The sequence below is a fragment of the Oncorhynchus tshawytscha genome, linkage group LG06 (assembly GCF_018296145.1).
Source record: "Oncorhynchus tshawytscha isolate Ot180627B linkage group LG06, Otsh_v2.0, whole genome shotgun sequence".
Taxonomy (NCBI): Eukaryota; Metazoa; Chordata; class Actinopteri; order Salmoniformes; family Salmonidae; genus Oncorhynchus; species Oncorhynchus tshawytscha.
Genome location: NC_056434.1, coordinates 58,089,136 through 58,098,123, shown reverse-complemented (window position 1 = coordinate 58,098,123; position 8,988 = coordinate 58,089,136). Strand labels below are relative to the sequence as shown.

The 8,988-nt window shown below is 45.1% G+C and overlaps 1 protein-coding gene across 1 annotated transcript in view; it reads left to right on the top strand.

The window, feature by feature from the left end:
* Positions 1-432: 432 nt before the first annotated feature.
* Positions 433-8,988, top strand: part of rassf4a (Ras association domain family member 4a) — a 73,311-nt gene continuing 64,755 nt past the window's right edge. The window contains exon 1 of the mRNA XM_024424299.2: positions 433-583. The gene's annotated coding sequence lies outside the window, so the exon portion shown is untranslated. The remainder of the gene's footprint in view (positions 584-8,988) is intronic.

Sequence of the window (8,988 nt, the reverse complement as noted above, 5' to 3'; positions counted from 1 at the left end):
GTGGGAAGCTTGTGGAAGGCTACCTGAAACGTTTGACCCAAGTTAAACAATTTAAAGGCAATGCTACCAAATACTAATTGAGTGCATGTAAACGTCTGTCCCACTGGGAATGTGATGAAATAAATAAAAGCTGAAATAAGTCATTCTCACTACTATTATTCTGACATTTCTCGTTCATAAAATAAAGTGGAGATCCTATCTGACCTAAAACAGGGATTTTTTTTAAAGGATTAAATGTCAGGAATTGTGAAAAACTGAGTTTAAATGTATTTGGCTACGGTGTATGTAAACCTCCGACTTCAACTGTATATTCATATAAGAGGTACGCAGCGCTGGATCCTCAGGCAACGTAAACTCGCCCACAGATGAATCTTATTGGTTTTGTCTTATCAATCAGCCCCGTTACTGGATAATATTTATGTCAATCTCTCAACCCGGTTTCAATCCAACACCAGAATAGCGCAGGGTCAAGGAGGTTTTAAGGGAGATACGAGATAAGGGAGATACAGCGAATACCAGACTGAGACCGCCTGGTTTTGGAATAATAATAAAAAACGCTACCCTCCTTTTGCACTCTGTGATGGTAAGAGATCTGCAGTTATTGTTGGAATATATTATATTAGATAATTCCAAAGCATGCTAATGACAGCCGCTGTGTTAAATGTATGCTCATCAGTTCCTTACTATGTCAGTCGTCGTTCTTTTGTGGTTCATATAGCCAGCCTACTGTCGACAATCTTCTCGTTGTTTTGTTTTTTTGTTGCTTGATCTGTCAAATGTTATACACGGTCGGCAACTGAGTGAAGAAAAGAGTTTTAGGAAAAAGCGCACGGATTCATGATGCTATGATGATAGAGGTAGTTAATAAAGTATGTCATTCATAAATGACTGGATAATTTAAACCATATATCATAGTTGCCATTGGCTATTATGGAAAACTCTTTGAGGCACTGAACAGTAAAACAAAACAAACACTCCAGACTGAGATAAAAAAAAAAATACTGTATTTACTTTTTGATTTGATTTAGAAGCAAAATCGCATTTTCAGCAGATTTTCTGTGCCTCTTCACCTACTTGTGTTTTTGGAGAAAATCCTTTTACACAAACAATAGACAGTTACCAGCTGGTCCCAGCTGGGAAGAGGAGCAGCAATTAGATGGACAGGGTCTCGCTCTGCCTGATCCAATCAATTAGTTAGTGCTCTGCTGTCTGAGGAGCCTTTGTCCACGGGGATACTGTCCTCAAAGACCTGAGCCTGTATGGCTCCACACGGCAGGCATCTATAGCCTACAACAGACTAAACTAGAATAGAAGAGGAAACGGCTATAGAGTAAAATAGAATATAAAATAAGAGACATCAATAGAAGAGAATAGGAAACATCAGCAGAAAATAATAGGAGGGAGCATCAATAGAATAGACTGAGTTATATTGTTCAAGCACTGGTGGACATTTGCCTTTGGCATCACCTCAAAGTTAACACAGGATGGATAACCACAGAACATATACTAGCAATCCTTGCTATATGAGTCACTTTACAATTCCCAGCAAGTGGGTTAACCCTATTGGGGCAATGCGTTTGGGGTGCCTTTCATAGCAGTGACCTGGGTTTGCCTCCCTGCCCCACCTTCCCCTACACTGGTGTCAGAAGTGAGATGGTGGCCGTGAGGCCTTCGGAACGCATTGCTGGATGTGTGAGGGCACAGGGATGTGCCTTCCTGTTCATTGTAGTGATCCTTGCTATCTGAGCCACGTTACAATTCTCATCAAGTGGGTAACCCTATTGGTGCATAGGGTGTTTGGCTTTCACGCCAGCTACCCAGGTTTGTTTCCCTGTCTTCCCCTACAATCATAATGATTTTTTGTTGTGAGGAGCATATGCCCGGTCTGTCTCAGAAGGTCCATGTGCTGGGGTTTAATAATTCATGTAAATGGTGACAGACTTAGATGCTTTAATGTTGTGGAATATTTATACATCTATTTGAGTTTATGAATATGTATGACCATGCTGGATGATCCAGTTATCCAGTCATCTCTGTCAGTGAATCCAGAGGAGAAATGGGCCCCTATCTCTCTCTCTCACACACACACACACACACACACACACACACTGTGGTCACAGAGTTAAAGGGTCCCAGACCAGGGTTAATGGAATAACCCCACCTGTAGTGTCCTGTAAAATATTTCACTCCCATCAACCTGTGGAGCTAACTAAACCTCAATGAGAGAGCGAGAGATCCTCTTACCAACCAGCACCTACAGGGCTGTGACAATACATTGAATCAAGGATGATTATTGATACAAATGGGACAAGTAATTTGATTATGTAAATTGAAACATTTTTAAATAGGACATTGTAGTGCAGTCTCCAACATTACCTCTTCTCTATATGAGTTAGATAATAGGTTAGTGTTGTTCGTCCTGCTGTGGTCGAGTCTAATGATATGAGCTGATGACAGGTGACTTTACAGATGGTTAAGACTGATCATTAGTGCCAATGCAGTTTGTGATTTAACCACTAGGTGCCAGTGTCCTCCCACTAACCCCAATGAGAACCACTCAACGACATGGGAACACAAGTGTTGTGCATTTAATTGATTGTCACAATGAAAAATATGGACTAATTGTTTAAGTACTCTACACCAGGGATGGGCAAACTTTTGTGGAACTCATTCGGAGTTTCAACTTAATGTTGAGAGTTAGAATAGTAGAATACTAAGGTGCAATTTCAAAAATGTTTTTTGTTTTTCTCTTGTTATGTCAGTCAGTCCAATTGGCAACAGATTTTCACGTGAATATAAAAACATCAGCTAAAAAACATTTCCACCAAACTGACTTGTTCCGGGTAAAAATCAGTGTGTGATGATGTAGTGAACACAAAATGTACTTTTTCGCTGAAGTTTTCATGTATCGAATAAAATCTCAAGCTCAATGTGTTTCCATCGCATTTTCAACTCTACAGATAGTGACAAAACTAACGGTTGTGTTAAATAGCAAATGTATTCGGACAAAATGGTCCTGTAGAAAAAAACACAGTGGCTGCATTCCAAACAATTAAAAGACACATTCTCTCCCCTCAGCCCTGAAATTAAGTGGACACTTCTGATGACGTATCATGACATCTGACGAGTATATACTTGCAGGACAAGGGTGGAGGGAGGAAGGAATTTATTTTAAATTGCCCGGAAATTCATCACTTGTTCATCCCGCGACGATTGTGTTTTCAGCCACCGGTAGCTTGTGGTTGCTTTATACAGTGGGGCAAAAAAGTATTTAGTCAGCCACCAATTGTGCAAGTTCTCCTACTTAAAAAGATGAGAGGCCTGTAATTTTCATCATAGGTAAACTTCAACTATGACAGTCAAAATAAGAAAAATAAATCCAGAGAATCACATTGTAGGAGTTTTTATGAATTTATTTGCAAATTATGGTGGAAAAAAACTTTTGTTATTGACCAAATACTTAATCTCAATACTTTGTTATATACCCTTTGTTGGCAATGACAGAGGTCAAACGTTTTCTGTAAGTCTTCACAAGGTTTTCACACACTGTTGCTGGTATTTTGGCCCATTCCTCCATGCAGATCTCCTCTAGAGCAGTGATGTTTTGGGGCTGTTGCTGGGCAACACGGACTTTCAACTCCCTCCAAAGATTTTCTATGGGGTTGGGATCTGGAGACTGGCTAGGCCACTCCAGGACCTTCAAATGCTTCTTACAAAGCCACTCCTTCGTTGCCCGGGCGGTGTGTTTGGGATCATTGTCATACTGAAAGACCCAGCCACGTTTCATCTTCAATGCCCTTGCTGATGGAAATCTCACGATACATGGCCCCATTCATTCTTTCCTTTACACGGATCAGTCATCCTGGTCCCTTTGCAGAAAAGCAGCCCCAAAGCATGTTTCCACCCCCATGCTTCACAGTAGGTATGGTGTTCTTTGGATGCAACTCAGCATTATTTGTCCTCCAAACACGACGAGTTGAGTTTTTACCAAAAAGTTATATTTTGGCTTCATCTGACCATATGACATTCTCCCAATCTTCTTCTGGATCATCCAAATGCTCTCTAGCAAACTTCAGACGGGCCTGGTCATGTACTGGCTTAAGCAGGGGGACACGTCTGGCACTGCAGGATTTGAGCCCCTGGCGGCGTAGTGTGTTACTGATGGTAGGTTTTGTTACTTTGGTCCCAGCTCTCTGCAGGTCATTCACTAGGTCCCCCGTGTGGTTCTGGGATTTTTGCTCACCGTTCTTGTGATCATTTTGACCCCACGGGGTGAGATCTTGCGTGGAGCCCCAGATCGAGGGAGATTATCAGTAGTCTTGTATGTCTTCCATTTCCTAATAATTGCTCCCACAGTTGATTTCTTCAAACCAAGCTGCTTACCTATTGCAGATTCAGTCTTCCCAGCCTGGTGCAGGTCTACAATTTTGTTTCTGGTGTCCTTTGACAGCTCTTTGGTCTTGGCCATAGTGGAGTTTGGAGTGTGACTGTTTGAGGTTGTGGACAGGTGTCTTTTATACTGATAACAAGTTCAAACAGGTGCCATTAATACAGGTAACGAGTGGAGGACAGAGGAGCCTCTTAAAGAAGAAGTTACAGGTCTGTGAGAGCCAGAAATCTTGCTTGTTTGTAGGTGACCAAATACTTATTTTCCACCATATTTTGCAAATAAATTCATTAAAAATCGTACAATGTGATTTTCTGGATTTTCTTTTCTCATTTTGTCTGTCATAGTTGAAGTGTACCTATGATGAAAATTACAGGCCCCACTGTATGCTCTCTAGTCAATTATGATTGCATGTCTACTTATATTAACTATATAATTATTTATATACGCCTACTGTATGATAGCTAGCAAATTAATTGCCTCGCTACTTCTGAAGAAGGAAAATGTTTTATTTCTACAATTTCAGAATTAAACTCCGACACTGCAGGGTTTGGAGGAGATTTTAAATGTTTGTTGAACCCACTTATTGACAAGTTTCCCAGCAGAATAGCTACACCCTCTCCTCAAGATAGGCCGCTTAAAGCTATTTGTAATGATCTGGGGAATGCTGATGTATGGTGAACCTTTCATCCCGCCAACAGTTTTTCTCTTCACCTCATTGGATGTCAGACTAGAATAGATTACTTTTTTTATGCCCAGGACGTTTTTATAGTCTGTTTTATCTACTAATATAGGAAGCATAGTCATATCGGATCATGCTGAGGTGATCCTGGACACAAAACTCAAAGGGTTACAGTGACAATATTAGGCGCAGTGGTTGCAGAGTCAGGTGCAGGAGGCAGAAAGTTCTGAATAGCACTTTATTCAGCACCGGGCAAAATAGTATATACAACGAAACTGAGCGTCATAAAACAAATGCCCAAAACAGGAACCAAACCAAGATCGCACTACCACACATACAAAGTGAGAATAAACAAGCCCGCACGAAGAGCAGACGGGCCTACCGACTTAAATAGCCAAACTAAAAGTCTAAACAAGAAACCGGTGAAACAAATCAGACCAAACCAACAGAGAAGGTAAAAAGATGACGACGACCACCGAGCACCACCCGAACAGGAAGGGGAGCCCTGACACGTGGCTCCCGCAATGCGCCGACACCGGCCTCGAGGACGACCCGGAGCGTGAGGCGCAGGGCGATCCGGATGGAGGCGATGAAGATCCCTCAACATTGACGGATCCAAGATGTCCCCCACCGGTACCCAGCACCTTTCCTCCGGACCGTACCCCTCCCAGTCCACGAGATACTGCAGGCCCTCACCCGGTGTCTCGAGTCCAGAATAGCATGTACTGTGTACGCCGGGGACTCCTCGATGTCCAGAGGGGGCGGAGGGACCTCCGGCACCTCACCTTCTTGCAGGGGACCAGCTACCACCAGCCTGATGAGAGACACATGAAACGAGGGGTTAATATGATAATAGGAAGGGAGTTGTAATCTATAACACACCTTGTTTATTCTCCTCAGGACTTTGAAGGGCCCCACACACTGCGGCCCCAGCTTCCGACAGGGCAAGCGGAGGGGTAGGTTTCGGGTCGAGAGCCAGACCCTGTCCCCCGGTACAAACACGGGGGCCTCACTGCGGTGGCGGTCAGCGCTCCTCTTCTGCCATCCACCTGCTTGCTTGAGGGATTCCTGGACGGCCCTCCAGGTCTCCTTGGAGCGCTGCACCCACTCCTCCACCGCAGGAGCTTCGGTCTGACTCTGATGCCACCCGCCAGGACCGGCTGGTAGCACAACACGCATTGGAATGGTGATGTCCGTGGAGGAGTGGCGGAGTGAGTTCTGGGCTAACTCCGCCCATGGTACGTACCTTGACCACTCCCCTGGCTGGTCCTGGCAATACGACCGCAGAAACCTACCCACCTCCTGGTTCACTCTCTCCACCTGTCCATTACTCTCGGGGTGATAACCAGAGGTCAAGCTGACCGATGCACACCGAACAGGAAGAGACATAGATCCTAACGTCCCTGGCCAAGGTGGGCCACCAGTACTTCCCCCTAAGACTCCGCACTGTCCTTGCCACACCAGGATGACCCGAAGAAGGTAGTGTGTGAGCCCACCGAATCAATTCATCACGAACACCAAGCGGCACGTACCTACGACCTGTAGGACATTGTGGAGGTGTAGGTTCCACCCGTAACACCCGTGTCCATGTCCAACACCAATGTCCGTGTCCACCTCCCATACCACCTGTGCCACCAGCCTAGAGGCTGGAAGGATGGGAGTAGGATCGATGGGCCAATCCTCCGTGTCATAGAGATGGGAAAGCGTGTCGGCCTTAGTATTCAGGGAGCCTGGTCTATACGAGATGGTAAACCTAAATCGGGTGAAGAACATGGCCCACCTTGCCTGACGCGGATTCATTCTCCTAGCTGCCCGGATATACTCCAGATTCCGGTGGTCAGTCCAGATGAGAAAAGGGTGCTTAGCCCCCTCAAGCCAGTGTCTCCACACCTTCAGAGCCTTTACTACAGCTAACAACTCCGGGTCCCCCACATCATAGTTACGCTCCGCCGGACCGAGCTTCTTCGAAAGGAAAGCACAGGGGCGGAGTTTCGGTGGTGTACCCCAACGCTGTGATAGCACGGCACCCACCCCAGCCTCGGACGCGTCCACCTCCACCATGAACGCTAAAGAAGGGTCCGGGTGCGCCAGCACGGGCACATCTGTGAACAGCGCCTTCAACCGATTGAAGGCTCTGTCAGCCTCTGCCGACCACCGCAAACGCACCTGCCCCCCCTTCAGCAGTGAGCTAATGGGGGCAGCTACCTGACCAAAACCTCTGGTAGTAATTGTCAAACCCTAAAAACCGCTGTTCCTCCTTCACCATGGTTGGAGTCGGCCAATTACGCACGGCCTTAACGGGGTCACACTCCATCACCAGCCCTGAGGTGGAAATGTGATTACCCAGGAAGGAGACGGCTCGTTTGGAGAACACACACTTCTCAGCCTTGACATATAGGTCATGCTCCAGCAGTCTCCCGAGCACTTTGCGCACCAGGGACACATGCGCGGCGCGTGTGGCGGAATAGATCAGGGTATCATCGATATATACAACCACGCTCTGCCCATGCAGGTCCCTGAGAATCTCGTCTACAAAGGATTGAAAGACGGCTGGAGCATTCTTTAATCCATACGGCATGACGAGGTACTCATAATTGCCCGATGTGGTACTAAACGCGTTTTTACACTTGTCTCCCTCCCGAATACGCACCAGATTATACGCGCTCCTTGAGGTCCAGTTTCGTGAAAAACTGCGCCCCGTGAAATGATTCCACCGCCATAGCAATGAGAGGTAGTGGGTAACTAAACTCCACCGTGATGGAATTGAGACCTCTATAATCAATACACGGACGCAAACCTTCCTCCTTTTTTCACAAAAAATAAACTCGAGGAGACTGGTGAAATGGAGGGCCGAATGTACCCCTGTCTCAGAGATTCCGTGACATGTCTCCATAGCCAACGTCTCCACCTGTGACAATGGGTACACGTGACTCTTGGGAAGCGCAGCGTTTACCTGGAGGTTTATCGCACAATCCCTCTGTCGATGAGGTGGTAATTTAGTCGCCGCCTTCTTACAGAAAGCGATAGCCAAATCGGCATATTCAGGGGGTATGCGCACAGTGGAGACCTGGTCTGGACTCTCCACCGACGTGGCACCAATGGAAACCCCCATAAACCTACCTCCAACGTGGCACCAATGGAAACTCCCATAAACCTACCTGAACACTCCTTATTTTAGAATAAGGCTGTAACATAACAAAATGTGGAAAAAGTAAAGGAATCCGAATACTTTCCGAAGGCACTGTAAATAATATTTTATTCGAGGGTAAAGCGTTTTTCTCTGTTAACTCTCAATCAACAGACAAGCTTGTCGCTCCTTTGGGAAACCTGTAAAGTGTACGCCAGGGATCTGATTATGTCATAATCAGCCACTAAGAGATGGAAAAAAGACATGAAAAGCAAAAACGTTAGAGGGTGAATTGGCAGCTGAAGAAGACTACATAAAAAATTCCACTCCTGAACTATTAAAAAAATATCAGTCCTGAGATCAACGTTGGACTCTCTCCTAAAACAGGACGCTGAAAATAAAATTTGATTTGTCTGTGGAAAGCTTTATGAACATGGCTATAAACCAGGAAAATATTTGTCTTACCTAGCTAAAAAGACAGCAGACTCCCAGTCAATTGCTATTATTACTGATTCTGATTGCAAACCATTTATATAAAAATAAATGGCTAAATTAGTAATTGAAGACATTTTATGCAAATATTTATGCCTCAGAACTGACAAATGATGCACCCAAAGTAAGATTGAGCTCCTTACTATTTCCGAAGAACAGAGGTCTCTCCTTAATGTCCCTATTACCAAGGAAGATATAATGTTTGGAATTGAGAATTTGCAAAATGGTAGGGACCCAGGATCAGACAGGTTTTGTAGTGAGTTCTATAATGAGTTCCATGGCCTGATCCTTGAGCCATTG